Source organism: Malurus melanocephalus, unplaced genomic scaffold (genome assembly GCF_030028575.1).
Source record: "Malurus melanocephalus ecotype Western Australia unplaced genomic scaffold, MMel_1.1 scaffold_4, whole genome shotgun sequence".
Classification (NCBI taxonomy): Eukaryota; Metazoa; Chordata; class Aves; order Passeriformes; family Maluridae; genus Malurus; species Malurus melanocephalus.
The window spans coordinates 5,101,677-5,118,511 of NW_026623236.1; the positions used below are offsets into that span (position 1 = coordinate 5,101,677).

At 41.8% G+C, this 16,835-nt stretch overlaps 1 pseudogene; it reads left to right on the forward strand.

Moving 5' to 3' along the window:
• The first annotated feature begins 201 nt into the window (after positions 1 to 201).
• LOC130575515 (nuclear receptor subfamily 0 group B member 2-like) lies at positions 202 to 5,706 on the forward strand (annotated as a pseudogene).
• The last annotated feature ends 11,129 nt before the right edge of the window (positions 5,707 to 16,835 follow it).

Genomic DNA, 16,835 nt, shown 5'->3' on the forward strand with positions numbered 1-16,835 from the left:
AGCTCCAAGCTGACCTTCAAGCTGCTCCAAGCAGCTGACCTTCTCTGACATGTCTCTCAAATCTCACAGAGACATGAGATAATTCTGAAACATAGGACTACCATTCYCAGGACTGGCCCCAGGACTGGCCAATGCTGCCCGTTCCCCTGGGGCTACAGTAGCTCAGGGAGACCAGCAGCCTGCAGCCATGCCTGGTTCGAAAGACACTGGTGCAAATAAAGGTCAAGGTAACCTTATGGATCAGGGTCATACTGCTTTCCAACACCTGCCCATGTGTATATAACCACACAATGCTTCCCTGTGTGGCAGAAATGCACWCCCCTGCAGCTGATGTATAGCTCCAGACATGTTGTTGCCTGCCACAGGGAACTCTGGCTTCCATGGCTACCAAGATCCCAGCTGAGAAATCTGGGAAATGTCAGTGTGAGACACACCATTCTAAGACCATACTGTACCAGATCCTTAACTAAGAGCATGCAAGTGTGATCCATGGCACCAGCAGCACTGCAGTCCCCATTGTTCCACARGAAGCAAAGGTTGCCCTTGTTTGGACAGAAGAGTTGTTCTGAAAACAGCAGAAGCCACATGCAGAAGAGCTTCTGAAGTGCGGTTGAAGACTTTAACTTTTGTTAGAAACTTACCTTCTTTTTATCACATGCCTTGGGAGGATCAGTTTCTCCTCATACAACAGAACTGGGCCCCTGTTTTGGTCCTGGGCATGGCACAAGAAGGGGTGGATTTTGACCTGAGAGAGATTTCAGCACTAGTTTATTGAAAAAAATCCTCCTCAATTAGTCTTTGACAGCTATCAATGAACTCGGCAGCTCATCAGCAGGAGCATCTTTAGCAGAAGCACAGAAAATGAAGAATTTACTATGGAAATTCTGGGACCTGGACATAACTGCAAAAGAATATGCCTATCTTAAAGGAATTATTCTTTTTAATTCAGGTATGTCCTCCCAGAAATTACACAGATTATTATGTGCCTAGAAAGATATTTGACATTTTCATTTGCATATAGACAAATGTTTAGTCTTRCTCTTTTCTATGAATATAGTTAAATGTTCTCAAAAACTTGTATTTCATGATTTAGCCATTTTTCTGCCTGAAGTGGTTTATTTCAGTTCCTCGGATATGTGCAGTAGGTCACCCACAGTAAGCCAAAACAGCTTCTATTGAACAAGTTTTAAGTCAAAGAATTAATTGTGTYACTTCAAACTGAATTCCAGTTCAAAGACAATACAGCAGCCCCACCCTCACTTCACTGCAAAGGAGAGATGGTACATGGGTACGTGATGTGAAYATTAGAAGCATTTCAACAAAGGCTTTCTCAGTAACAAGAACACTGGGGAAGATAAAATAGTCATCTGATTTTCATCAGTGAGRCAAAAGGATGTTGTGTTGAGGTTACACAGCTTTTATTTATTTATATCCTTTATTTATATAATTTAGTATCTCTACATTCAAAGCCTGGGACAGCAGTCACAGAGCAAACTAAGGCTACTGATTGCATCCTCTCACTTCTGATGCCAAGTTCAGACTCCCAAGGAAGGAAGGTTGCCTCGGTCAGCACCATGGAGTGCATGAGTCATTAAAAGCTGAGCTCTAAGTACATTAAAGTAAATGGAAAGACTTATTGACTCCAGCCTGCTCTGGCTCAGATCTCTGGCTCCTTCCATTGCAATCACTGCTGTTGGCTGCACTGTCAGCAGTGTGCTATACTTGGGACTGCACCAAAAGGACACTTGAATGCTTCAGTTATTCCATTATATTTCTTGTGGTGGATGGTTTATAGGCTGCTCAAAGGCTCTGTGACTTTATATTTGTTTCCAATGGGATTCAAATTCTGATTCTGGAGGTGTAATGTCATCCAGATGCTTGGTATTGCCTTGTGTGTCWATGCTGCAGCATCAAACCAGGACAGTTCATTTCAGTGCAACCTTTTTTCATAATAAAATCAGGAAGAAACCACCAGTTATATCCAGGGGGATGATAAGAGGACAAAGGCCTCATCTGCTACAGCTTAYACCGTTTAACTACCTGGCATTTTTATTATCTCTGTGGGTAAATTGCAGTTTTCACTTAAGGAGAGGGTAGCAGAAGCAGGGTTATATTCTGGATTTGTGCCTCCTAAGGCCTGCTGCTTCCCTAGGGTGCTGTATGAGAGGGCCAGCAGCCCTTGATGCTGTCTGCAGACRCATTCCAGAGTTTCAGGAATGTCGCCTAGCTCTTAGGTGGGATGACACTATTCTCTGGAATATTTCTCCATGAGCTGCAGAAGGCAGCCTGGAGACTTTCAGTTAAGCTTAGATGGACTCCATAAGAAACAGAGTCACCATCTAACTCTGGGCTGAAACAGGCACTCACACATACACGGCCCAAACCAGCCTTTGCTGCAAATAAACCTGTACAGCTGTTGTTTCACAATTACTATTTTTAATAGATTTTCAGTACTTTCCACCAAGCTCAGAAAATGTTTTCTACATATTTGCAACACATTTTCAAATGTTTTAAGTTTTGGCTTGATGTTTGGCAAAATGATATTTTTCCAGGCCTCAGTTCTAAGAGGATTTCAGGGAGCTACTGGCAGTGACAATGGCAAACTCTTCAATCATGGAGTATTTTAGGGACACCCTTAATGCTTTACTGCTGTTAGGACCACCAAAACTGACTGAGGCAATGGGGAAGGGCCAGGTACAGAGCTGTCCAAAGCTCAACAGGACATCCAGGCATGCAGCTGTAGCAGCTATTGCTTGGATAAGAAGCATGACAATTATGCAAAGTTTTGCTCATACCGTGAGTGATCACCTGTGACACAGACATTGTGCTTATTATCATTAGAAAAATCCCTTTGGCAGGAGGGTGGCAGGCAGCATGGTGGAGTGTAAGTCCTCCTACTAGAATCATAGAATGGTTTGGATTGGAAGTGACCCTAAAGATTATCTAGTCCAGCCCCCACTGCCATTGGGAGGGACACCTTCCACTGCCATTGGGAGGGACACCTTCCACTAGACCAGGTTCCTTAAAGCCCTATCCAGCCCCACCAGCTTCCAGGGCTGTGGCATTCACAACATCTCTGGGCAAGCTGTTCCAGTGCCTCACTGCTCTCAAAGTCAAGGATTTCTGCCTGCAGATCTGACCTAAGTCTACCTACCTTCTTTATGTTCAAGGCCATTCCCCCTTCTCCTATCACCACAGGCCCTTGTAAAAAGTCCCTTTCCAGCTTTCTTGTAAAAGCCTCTTTAGGTACTGGGAGGCTGCTGTAAGCCTTTCCAAAGCCTTCTCTTCTCCAGGTTGAACAACTCCAACTCTCTGAGCCTGTGCTCATAGGAGAGGTGCTCYAACCCTCTGATCATCTTCAGGGCCTCCTCTGGAGTCACTTCAGCAGGTCCATGTCCTTCTTATGCTGAGGACCCTGGAGATGGAAACAACAGAATCTGTGCAGCACCTCTGTGTGGGAGGCTGTGGGTGACTGATTGACCCCATCTGGSCCAGCAAGAACCTGCAAAGGAAAAACTGTGCACCCAGCTCCTGAGGGGAAACAGGTACCTTTCAACAACAGATTCAAGGCTCTCCAAAACATATTGGCATCCCTGCTGCTCCCAGGGGACCTTTGGCTGGGTGGCTTTGGAGCAGTCACAATGTCTGTGGGTGAAGGGTCTCAGGTAATAAGTCAAAGGAAGGAGCAGGTAGGGCTCTTCTGCCACACAGGAACAGCATAGAGTGAGGTGAAAACATCTTATGTTTTTGACAGTTGTCTGAAAAGCAATTGGGACTGCTCAATGAAAAGACAGGAACAGTGAGAAACAGTGCTATTATTATATCAGTGCCATAGATATACAATTTATGAAGTGTTTTCTGTACACATACATATTCAGAAACTCCATCAAGGCTCTGTTAGGGCTTCTGTTAAAAAAAAAAAAATACTCTTAAGAGGTTTACAGCTCAGCTGGAAACATGTGTTTGACTTAATATTATTACAACAGATCTCAGAACAAGAAGCGTCTCATTATATGTAAATTAAAACCAGGGTTTGGTTACATAGAAAAGAAGACCAAATGGGGAAATTAAGCATACTTGTAGGGATATAAACTATTGCAAATTCATCCCGAATCCACAAAATCCYGACAACTTCCTTTCCATGAAAAAGCTAACACTTGGAATCATTCTCACAGCTTGCAGCTGCTGGTAATCCTTGGGGAGATGATGACTTTTCCAAACTCTTCATTTCTGGCTAGCCAGGTTGCAGGTTTGGCTGAGACTTCTCCTCTGGCAGTGATGTCTAGAAAGAAGAGATTTGTTGCAGGCTGACAGCAGTCAGCCAGTTACAGACTGAAGAAAATCCAACCAGGTCGGTTTTGCCCCAGTACAGGGCACCAGGCAAGCAAGCAGCACCTCCCACACYTAACTGAATGATCCTGTGTGAAACACGCATGGTGTAAGACCATATTCAGACCCTATTCTGAGAGGTATGGAGTCAGTCACCATAAAAGAAGCCAAACAGGGCCTGGAGCGTATTCTACCTTCTGTCCAGACTGCAACAATTCTAGAAAAGAAAATATATTGTTATCCTTAGAGAGTGAGGACAGGAGGCAACAGGTTGCTGAGAACTACATGACAAAGCAAYCCCTCCAGAGGCAAAGGATGCACTTAGCATTGTGTTCTGGGGTTCACAAACACCCTCAGTGAGCCAGTGGGTCACATGCTAAGGGAGGGATGTGACTGAGGCTCAAGACCATGACTCCATAGGGCTAAGACCTCTCTTTCAGGGAGGGCTGAGGCACTCCTCTTTCTAGACTGTAAATGAAAATACTTAGGTAGTATGGTGAACCACAGTGCCCTAGCTTAGTCTAAAAAGCAGAGGCAAGAATTGGGTGGAGACGGAGCTGGGTATACTGGAAACCTATGTCTTCAGGCTTGCTGCTCCAAACCATCATATCTGCATCTCCTGATGTTACCTAGATAGTGTAGATTAGAGCTGGAACATTTCCACCTGCCCAGATTACTATCTCAGCATCATCTGGTGGGTAGACAGCACTATAAACTTCTCCATCTGTACTGAGTCAAAATAACCTGCTGTTGCTATTTCAAAGCTGGATTTTAAGGCACTGGCTAGATTCCAATGTGCTTACAATGCTGCCCAATGTTCCCTAGAATTATTGGGCTACACATATCTTCTTTTCCCAAAATGTAAGTTTAAGAAAGTGTTTATTTTTTTTTCTATAGAGAAGGAAGTGCTATAAGCCATAAATCCAGCTACCCATCATTATGAAGGGCACAGAGCASAAATGTTTACTCAAGATTTGTTATTTTACTTTTTGTTTTGACAGAATGTCATGCCCTGAAGTATCTCCCTTATGTACAAACACTGCAGCAGGAAGCTCAGAAAGCCTTGATGGAGTTTATCTCAACAGTGTTCCATGGAAGGCTCGGCAGGTTTGCTTGGATTCTTCAGCTAATCACATCTCTTCGAGACATTGATGCAGATGGTATTGAAGAGCTATTCTTCAGGCCCATCCTAGGAGAGGCCACCCTAAATGCATTATTTCTACAAACCCTATATATCAAGCCAGAATAGTTTTGAAAACCAATGACATCTGTGCTCTAAAATACTTATTTTTGAAGAGATGAGAGAACATTGAGTTAAATAAACACATATCAAACTGACATGTTTATAAGTCATATAKGTTTCAATAATGAAGTAATTTTGTAGCCTTTTAGAATTAAAAGAAAAAAAATGAAGTATTTCATGATTCTGTGTGCTTTAAAAACCCCTTAGTCTAAGTATTTAAAGATAGTCTAGGAGCACCAGCATACTTTCCATTTGTGCTAGGTTGAACTGCATTATTTCTAGTGAGCATTTTTACAGCTGTTTATACTATATGCTTTTGGCTTTCAGGAACAGGAGTAATGGTAAATTTTATTCAGTTGAAGACAGATACATAAAAGGCTGGTCAATGGTAAAGTCAGTATAAATCCTTTCTTTTCCTTGTCAGTCCCTGATCCCAATACATTTTCTCTTCCACTGAGAACTCTAGTCCTCGGCTGTAATTTCATAATGGAGCTCCCACTTACAAACTGCTTTCTTATGGGTTCTTTTCTAGGTCTTGCARTAAACTGCGGGCATTAAATCTCTCTCCCATTATTTACAAAGTCCTTCCTTAACTAAGGAACTAAACAACATGAATCAAAAATTTGTTGACTGGACAAAAGCCGTTTTCAGGGTTGTTTCCAGAATGGGAATAACAAAAGCTGAAAGCGACTGTGTCATGCCATAAGCGGCAGAACTAATGTAGCCCAGTTTCCTACACATTTAAGACCTTTTCCCTTTAGTCCTCCCTGTACCCTTTTATAATTACCCTCCCTTCCTTCCAAATAGATGTCAGATGTTCCTTGGACAGCAGAAATGCTAAAATATGGTTTCTTACAGATGTGTACAATCTGTTCCTACATCTCTCACTGCAATAGTTCCATGTCTCCACCTCCAAATGCACTATGGCATGCCCCAGAAATCTCTCTGTCTCCAATCCATCTGGCTGGAGAACAGGCAGCACGTGTTGGGGTGGGCGCCAAGCGATGTGGGTGCTGACTGGCCATCCATCAGGATCTAAAAAACATTGAGCTTACACTTTAGCTGCAATAAGGGAAACTATTTGTATCCCTTTCCTGTCCCATTCCTCTACCAATGGTTTCCACAAAACATAGAGGAATTAATTTCTGAAATTTTTCAGTAGCGGGTCCAACCTAGTTTTCTTTGGCAAGGGGGCTCAAATTCACCAAATAGGAACTGACAGACAGGCAGATCAGGACAACAAAGAATATGATACAATTCCTTAGAATATCAAATTAAAGTCATTGGAAAGAGAACTCATATATATAGAGATGGATGTTCAAAGGACTTTCAGAATTCAATCAACTAAGGAAAAAAGAAGTTTAAATAATAAGAGTTTAATATCTACAAGTTTTCACAAAAGACCACACATTTTTCCCCACTTTGTGAATTGAGGACTACATTGCAAAATTAAGGGAAAAAAAGCAAACCCCAAACAAGACAGGCCAACTAAGTCCCTGGGTACTAGTGATCACAGAAGTAAAAACGTCTACGGTAAATACAACTCATCTTCCTACRTTCCAAGCTAACTAAACCTTTCAGAAATGAAGCTTTTTGCACTGATACTTTCCATGGATAGCCCTCAGAGCTGAAGTTTTCAGTAGCTTTTTTTTTTTGTTAAAAAGGTTCAATAGTATTGTAACAGATCAATTGGTACAGGGCAACAGTACATTGCATAGTTAGTTGTTTGTGATACTGTATGAAAACATTAGTTCCAGACATTTGCTTTTTGTCTTAAGATTGAAGCAAGCAGAATACATCCAAAAATGGCATTTGTACATTTGGTATCTACAATAACATTTGGTAGTGGACATACAAATTTCTCTCTGTCAAACACCTCCCAAGTCCTGTAAGCTTCTACCTCTACTACAGAAGTTCCAAGGCAGTATAGCACAGGTTAGGGGGCAAGGAGCAGGGCTCAGCTGGCCTCCATGTGCAGCAGCTTCTGCAGTGGGAATGGGAAGAAGAGCTGTGCTTTGATCTCAGTGCTCCCACTGCTGGCATGAAGAGTGCGGAGAGCGGAAGAGATACCCTCAGCTCAGTGGGAAGAGTGAGAAATTTTAGAAGGAAGTAAAATGTGCAGAAAATATGTAAGATGAGAAACAGTGATGGGGGCTAGAGAGAGGACCAAAAAGGGTGAACAAAAGAGGGACAGAGGCAGCTTATTAACAGAGAGAGCACATTTCTAGGTAGAATCCAGCTTATCTTCATAAGTCAAATGCCTGCTTAATGACTCACCAACAACCTGAGCCCAGGACAGGGTTCATAGTTCTGTAGCCTGAATTTCAGGCTAATGAGAGCACATCAGAGTCCCTGGTCACAGCTTTATTTCTTGTCAAAATCTGTTCAAGGTCTTTGACTTTATCTATGAGATATACAACAGCTTCAATTTAGTTCCCCTTGAATTGGAAGGCACAATGCCAGCAGTGTGCCTGGCTCACCTGGAAGACAGTGCTGTGTTTGCTGATGACTCTCTTAGCCTGGTGTGTGCCTGTGCAACCAACTGTATGGAAAGAATGCCAGGTGCTCCACAGGGAAGATTGTGGTCAACAGCTTGGGTTTTCAAGATGACTTCAGCTTCTACCACAAAGGCAAATACTAGGCTTTAAAGGGAACTCCCACAAGATCTGATACTCAAGGATCTCACCTCACTGTGCTTTGTATACAAGATTCAGTCCTTCAACTGGTCTTTAGTAATCTTCTTTAGTATGTATGCCGCTAAAAAGCTCAACAATCTTGAGTTCCCCATTTCACAGATCTGATCACACAGGGAGCAGGAGTTGTAATAATGCTGGTATCCTGTCCAAAGGGGCTGAGATACCACTATTTTGCKGAGGACAGAGTAAGAACCTGCATTTACCATATTTAAGCTTCATATGAAGGTGGAGGCTGTGCAGGTACAAGAAACTGGCAGGAACAGGACAGGTGAGGGATTGTGAGCAGAGGTTAGAAGCCAAAACAAGATCTCTCCTTGGGAGGTAGAAAGGCACAGCACCAGACAGCCTTTAGAAGTCAGTGGAAAYAGTGCATTGGAATGTAGAAGCAGAGACAGAAATGAACAGAAGGCAAGAGGAAGACAACAGAAAATCCCTGCAGCAGAAAAAAAGGAGAAAGAGAGGGAGAGAGAAGAGATGAGGAAAGGTTTGTCACCACTTCCTTTAGCTTCTGGAATTGAAAACAGAAGCACCGTTTCTCCAGCTGTGAAATCCACAAACGAAGTACGTGCATCCATCCCCCTCTAGCGCCCAGGAGACGACAGTATTACCGTCACCTAGAGTGTGAGCTTAGCTGCTGGAAGCATGCCAGATAAAGCACCTACTGCTGCTGATGACCCAGAGAGAGCTTTAATTAAGAGAGACCTCTCCTAGCTGCTCACTTTTGCAAAATAGTGTACGTCAATATTTTAAAATTGTTAGAAGAAACACCCGCTTGAAAAATCAAAAATGAAAAAGTAAATTAATTTTGCTTGGGAAACATATTTCCAGCTTCCTTCTGACTATGATAATGAACTCTTTTAATGACCTGATTACAGACTGTTGTGGTTTCCTCTCAGGACTCCCTGCCTTACTTCGGGCAAAGAATGGACTGTGCTGTGCTCTGGGAATTTGGTAAAATTGTGCAATGGAGGAGGCTGCTGTCAGCTAAGGCTCAGCTGCTTTTGTTGTAGCACCATCAATGCAGAACCAGAGTTAACACCGATCTGCAGTGCCAGAAACAATGCTCTTATAGTCAAATTGGATGAATGACACCTTACAGAGTGTKGGCCAGCCACGTAAATTCAAGTGGCATTATTCCAGAGTGCTATTGTCCCAGAAAAAGGCTGCTACAAACAGTGCTGACTGGAGTAAAGGTTAGAGTTTTTCACAGTGGCAAACACAAGGCCTGGGAAAGGGTGGTTTGCAGAAGTCAGTAGGCTCTCACAGTTGCAATCCAGGTCATAAYAAGCCATGTCTCACACTTCCAAGACAATGTATAGTGCTGTAAGCACTGAAAAATCAGTCTGTGCACACCTGAAGTGCAGGAAGTGAAGAAGTGGTAATAATTATGTCTTTCTTTTTCTTACACATCTTTAAGATCTTAATCAGTGTTTGTAAAGAGCTAACAAATATTGTACTCAAAGACCTTAGGGAAACCCACTGAAAATTAATAAATTCAGTGTTTTGTCCTAAATTCAGCAGCATATAGTCAAATAACGTTAAAGCCTACACGCTACAGGCAAAGGATAAATAGAGAATATAGTGAAGAGTAAGAGTAAGCACCGAGTAAGGCACTGATCCTGTAGCAAAAATAACATGACATTTCCAGTGGTGGGATCCACCTTTGTAAGAGAGTCGCTTGCACTCTCTCTACAGCACAGAGAGGGACATGCTCTGAGGAAGGCATGCCCTCAGACACCTTCCTTAGTTTTGGAAGAATCACACTATAAAATGCTTTACTTCTGCCTATTGATGCAGCTAAGGACCCCGCCTGACCATTTCAGATTCACTGCTTAACTTTCACATGGTAAAAATTAGATTAACCCTACCTCTACAGCATATACAGAAGTGGTCTGGATCTTGTTTGCACCCGTAATATTAACTTTAATGTCTTCTAACTAACATCAGAAACATGCTCAGATTTGCAGTCTTGTTCTTCTTGAAACAGTAGATTTTGCATTTATGCTTTCAGCTAAACATGTATTTCTAATAATAAAAACCTGATAGAGGCTTGGAAACAAAGATAATGCTGTGATTTTATTCACCTGCCCATAAATCACTAAGAAGGCACACATAGGACATCGCATTTATAAATCTATGTCCTATCTACACCATCTATAGTATCATTTCCATGGAGTTTTTTTGTTTGTTTGTTTGGGTTTTTTGTTTTTTCTTGTGGAATGCTTTAATTGCGACTTTTGTAGAAACAAAGATACTTCACTCAAAATCTAAAATTTCACTTTTGCTAGAAAGAACTTGCGAGTCATAATCTCAGACAATTTCATTTGCAGACAAGGCACTGTTATAGGGTACAGGTATGTGAAATGTGCAGTTCTCTACTTCCTATTAATAGAGGCACACAAGGAAACACATGCCCCTTTTCCATGACAGGTCTACTGGTAAAAGCAGCCTTACTCAGGGGAAGAAATGGAGATAAGTTTCTCTGATAAATGTATATTCTGAGAAAACTTCAATTCCTGTAATGACAAAAAAGGGATCTCATTGAAACCAGGGTTATTATTGGTAGGGAAATCCTCAGTCTTTCCCAGYAGGCTAGGGGAGAGGAGGGTGAGTCAGTAATTTGGTTTTGCTTGGGCTTGTTATCAACTGTTGTCCTCATGAAGTTGTGATTTTGAAAGTACGAGTTGTCATTCTTCCTGTGTTCTTTCTCTCTTTCTCTGCCTGGGGGGGTAGCAGAAATGTTGCAAGATGAAGCACTCCACATCTCACCTAAGATAAGAATAACTTCATCAAAGGAAGACATAGCTACAGTAATCTGCTAACAAGTAATCTCAGGAGCCAAGGATRCAAAGCTTCAAGTAGTGTGGGAATGGTCCAATTTCAGTCACAGCGGAAACAGTGTGACCCACGCACGCTCACATAACTATAGACTTTTACTCGGAGGGAAAAATGGAATTCTAGTGTGAAAAATAAAGGTCTTGTTTGTGCAGATGACCACACATTGAAGGGTCCAATAATCTTCCCTTATCAGGATCCTATTAGCAATAAAAAGTAACCTGTCATACACCTATAATAGACAAATGTTTGCTCCTGAATACACAAATATCAGTTGGCGCCTTGGAACATTATTTGAAGCAGTAGATGGCTGTGGTCACTACAGCACGAGCAGGGAGTTGCACATTTGTTGAGGAGCAATGCAGCTTCTGGGAGYGTGACACAAAGAATGATGACAGACAAGGAAGGGATGCCCTGACTGGGAGGAACAGTGGCACCATCTCCACTGCACAGTGTTGTCTAGGATCTTAGCACAAGTGGGAGAGCAATCACAGATGTAAGTTGTCATTACCGGTGACATGGTATGTTATGTTGGTGTATCGGAATAGTCTGCTACCAAACATCACATTTTCATACAGAAACAACCACAGAGATGTTGCACATGACTCCTGACCATGCTGCTATGGCACCTTGGACTGGCAGATGTTGCTACTATATTTCTTCTGGAATCTCCAGTCCCCTCAATCCTGCTACATCATCCTGTACAGTCCCTGCATCCCTAATCTAAGTAGTTTTCACACTCTTTTGAGGTGCCAAACATGTGAGCTCTGCACAGCCTTCTGAGGGTGTATGGATAGGTGTGGACTCCCTCGCCCACACTCCAAGTTAGGTGAAAGCAAGCCAGTTCAGATCTGAAAGTCATGCATTTACACAGATTTAACAGCTTGGGTACAGCCCTGGGCCACTCCAGCTACACAGATTCCAGAAGTGGGTGGCATTCAGTTGGCTTGGAAAATGAGTGAAGCAAATGTGTGTCTGTCTGCACCTGTCCTGGTCAATATATATGAGTCAACAGCATCGTTATTGGGAAAAKAAGATTAGGGCAGGGACTAGAAAGGTCCTCCTACAACATCCAATCTGGTCTCACTCGTTGTGGATATCAATTGTGTATATGATTGCATCCCCAAACTGAGGCTCCACCTGAAGATAATCTAGGATGTGTTTGTATACTCTGTTCCTAATACGACATAATGGAACAAAGCCTCCCGATCTGATGGTTAGGAACTAATTGCAGAACATYTGAGTTTCAATTCTAGATTACTTAAATTTTATTAGCTGCACATTCTTTCTCTTACCAGTATCAATTCAAATAGCTTCTCTCACTCAAGGTATTGGATATCCAAGATGTTTGTAGACAATGGTGGTGCCCTCCTGGCAGGCCCTCCTGCCATCCCCACTCTGACAGTTTTCAACTTCTGGTCCACATCTCACTCTCTTGTGAGCTCCCTTGACKGATGAGCTAACATTATGCTCACTTGTCCTGCTTGACTCAGAGGATGAATCTCTCTGATACTGAGGTGAATCTCAGATTTGCTTCCATCCGTTCTCTCCTGCACCTGGAGGTTATTTTGTTTCCTGTTTTATGTCAGTATCACATAAAGCTTCATTGCTCTGTCTGAGACTACACCTCTTAGCTATCTCAACCATATCTCCCTCTCCTCTGTTGCAACTGGCTTCCCTAATTTTCTCTTTTGCCATTCCATCATCTGCCTGCTTTTTCACATCGCTTTCCATTACTGCAATTTAATTTCTCAATTTTTTCTTCTCTATCAGTTAGTCTTTTTTGTTTGTTTGTTTGTTTGTTTGTTTGTTTGTTTGTTTTGCAACTTCATCCTTCTTCCTCTCTTGCCCCTCAGGTTAGTTTCCTAGATACAAGCCTTAAAGAAAGGATGAAAATTCTCAGATCTCCTCCTACAAATTGCTACACAAGCCACCCTTGCTGTTGTTTGTTTTGGGCAGGTAGAGCATTGCTTGCAAGAGTAATTTTTCCTTTGGTCTTGCCTGTAACAGTCTTTCACAAGAAGCTGAATGTGTGCAGTCGTAGGCAGTAGCTTTGACAATACATCTGAAACTACCAGTAGGTCTTGTACCASCTCCTGGCACATTTGAAGGAAAACAACCCTAGGCATTCTTCTACTGCAATGTAAATCATCCCAGTATCTTSAGACCTGAGCAAAACCACTCCTGTTTTCTATCTCTTCCCACTTCTTGTTATCATCTTTTCAGATTGCTAAGGAAAGTGTACTAAGAAAGCATATTTCTTTCTTTTCACTAATCTCATTTCTGGGTGATGTGAGAGGCCTATCTGGAAGACAAAGCAAAATCATCCTATTCCAAGCAAATACRCTTTGTTCTGCTGTTCTCCTAAATATTTGACTTCTCCAGCTAACTTGCTTCTATTGTCCTGCCTCAGATCCCTCTTTCAAATGAAATTGTTTTCATTCATAGTCTGAGTTACTTCAGGCCAAGGATTTTCCTACTATTTCACAGTGAAATATTATCCCTTCCTTGCATTCTGAAATACATTTTAGTTTACTGATGGCTCCTGAAAAGAAAGCACTGGAAAATACAAATCTACAGTTTATTACACAGGCAGTTTGAGGGAAAAAAAAAAAATCCCAAACAGTTTGATGCTTTCTACAAAAATGAGATGTTGCAGAATACCAATTGGGGTTYTTTTTTGGACGGGGTGGATGTTGAAGCAGATGATTTTTCAAWTTCTTGTTTTTACTATATCTACCTCAGAAAGTTGATGGAAAATGCAAAATCCTGCAAAGGGGGCTGAACTTCTTCCTCTTGGACACAGCTTAGGTGTGGTTGTGTTAGGTGGTTGTGTCCACTCTTGCAAACAACTCTAAATTCTAAGTAGAATCCAAGAAGACTGARTCTTGATTAGGTCCTTGCATTCGCAAAATATGACAGTATCTTACAACAAATTTATCCTCTTCTTGAGCASAGTTTCATATCTGATTGTAAAACAGTGAAACTACCCAAGGTATAAATGGAAATATTCAGGATTTGGGCTCAGCTGAGTAAGCAGCTCTTGACATTTCTGAGAAAATTGTAAAGAACATCATAAGGAAAACAGGCTGATAACATACAAATAGTGCTTCCTAGCTTCAGGCATATGGTAACCCACACTTGAATTATGCAGATCAGAAAGACTTATCCTTTCTGGAGATACAAATACTTCATGCTACTTCTCTGTGGTTTTAAAAATGTAAGGCACAATAAGTGATCAGCTTGATAATTATGATTGTTCCTCCCTTTCCCACAAAGATAAGTAAACCACCTATGCCCCAGACCGAATCACAGCATTAACCAATGTCCTATTAGGCTCTGTGCTACCGAAAGCCCAGCAGCAGCATCAGGATGTGCAAACAGAGCTCAGTTCATATGCAAACCACCCCAGGGCTCACAGTGTGCTGCAGACCCCAGGAGCAAATTGCAATGTGCACACAGCTTGCATTGCATCTTGCATTGCATGGCACTCACCTGTTCCCAGCAGCCTGTCCTTTGGAGAGCCTGCACAGCCCCACTGAATACAATCCCCTCTGACAAATGCTTGCTTGTGACTCCTGTTGTTCATCAGTCTTTCAAAGACAGAAATTTTTGATTATTGAATGGTTCACAGTTCACAGAAAAATTATTGCTTTGGTTTCACACAGGGCCCAAGCTCAATTTCCTAACACACTGCAACTCCACTCCCACGATCTCCAGGGCCATGTTGTACCTTTCCTGGGAGRTCTATGATCTACACACTTAGAGGGTAGAAACAGGACAGGGTGATCTATAGATTGGCTGCTAGACTGATCCACTGGGAGAACCAATACTGCTGTTGATGCCAAGGCTGATAGAATGTTGAGTGAGACTCACCCCTGCCAGGCAGCTTTCTGAAAYCTGCAGCTATTATTTGTGAAGGAAAGAAATTGCTGCTGAAGATAATCTTCTATGCTTTTATGCTGACAGCCATGGTGGCCATGGGACTGTGATGTGCCCAGGCACTGAGTATTTATATTTGGAAGGAATCTGATCTGCAATCCAAGTTAACAGAATCTGTTGCTTAAGTCATCCTGTAGTACCATCATTATTATAGRGTTTGGCATTTTTAACTATTGAAGATTCCTGTTTCAGATAGTTTCCCACAAGATTGGTTATGTCTAACCTGTATGGATAAAACAGTGACTAAAACTCAGAGACTAGGATGAAAAATATTGAATTCTAATTCAAGCAGACATGTAGACCTCACAAATAGTGAGATTACAGCTTGTATAGTTATTGTCAGTGTTCTGAGGCAATGCCGGGGCTGAACAGGAGGAACAACGGACTCCTTGCTTCCAGAGGCATTTCCCTGACACAAGAAAGACACACTGCTAAGAGTTCTCTGAGTTGCTACCACACATTTTTCTGCGACTAATGAATTTCCATCTCTTTACTGTCACTCACTCACCTTACTGTCACTGTCACATTAAAACTCCATTGAGCTGAATTTCTCTGTGTATTAGACTAATCAATTACAAATCAACAAAATGTCCCTCCTATGCATCTCCCTCCTTTCAGGTGTTAGCTTAGCAAATGGGAATGGCAAACTGCAGCTGTATCATAYTTTCTGGAATTGTTACTTCTTTGGCATGAGTTTATTACATAAACACATGGAAAAATCTGCTCTGGGACTTTGCAGTTAAGTATATGTGACATTAACTGTGGCACAGCTTCTACCAACAGCACTTGAAGAGTTTGAAGGAACAAGAATAAATCTCTTAGGGGCTACTCTTGAAAGGGATTTAACTCCACATCTCTGGGAAATGCTGAGCATAGATTTCCTTATCTCCTACAATACAGTGTCACCAGCAATGCAATTAACTTCCCATACATCAATCATTAAGTGAGTTATCAAGCAGGTAAGTCTTGCCCTGTGATTACTGCCACCTACCCTCTCACCAGTGACATCCCCTGCAATTCTAAAATCAGCATCCAGCTAGATTYAGAGACACAAAAGTTGCTGGCAGTATAAATTCCCTATGTTTTTACTTGCACCCATCTGCTGTCAGCCTGGGTATCTAAGCCTTGTCAGTTCAATCTTTCGGTACCTATGCTATATAAAAGGTCCCKACTTATAGCTGAACCCAGACAAAAGCATATACCTACAACCAAGGCTCTCAAAAGAATARTGAACTTTCTTGCCTTCCACCAATGCCTACCAAGACTGGCCTAGGGGCTAATTCCAGCAGTCAGATTTAGCCTGACCAGAAGCAGAAACAGAGGTTAGAAGAAGATACACAACAATGATGATGTTTAATTTTTAAAGAACTCCCAGTGGGATGAATATGCCTTGGGTTTTTTATTCCTTATTTCACAAAAGGATTGCACAAAAATGAAATCTGAAGCAGYTTTGATGAAAGCAGTGAGCCCTGTTGGTAAGTAATTTAATAATTAACTAAACAAAGCTCTTGACAGTTCACAGTAGGAAATCTGATTAAAAAAGGGTGGAGAGAACAATCTGATATATCTATATTTCAACACATGTATTTCATCAAGTAMATCTTTATTGTTCCCTGCCACCTAATGGTATACATGAAAAATGACAAATCAGTAAGACAATTTCCAATTTATACTATTGCTAATAGGTACGTTTATTTAAATATAGAGGAAGACAAAGGTTAGAGATAAAAATGGCTCCAGTGAGATTCAGACTGCCTACATTAGTCTAAATCCTGTGTGTTAGTGAAGCT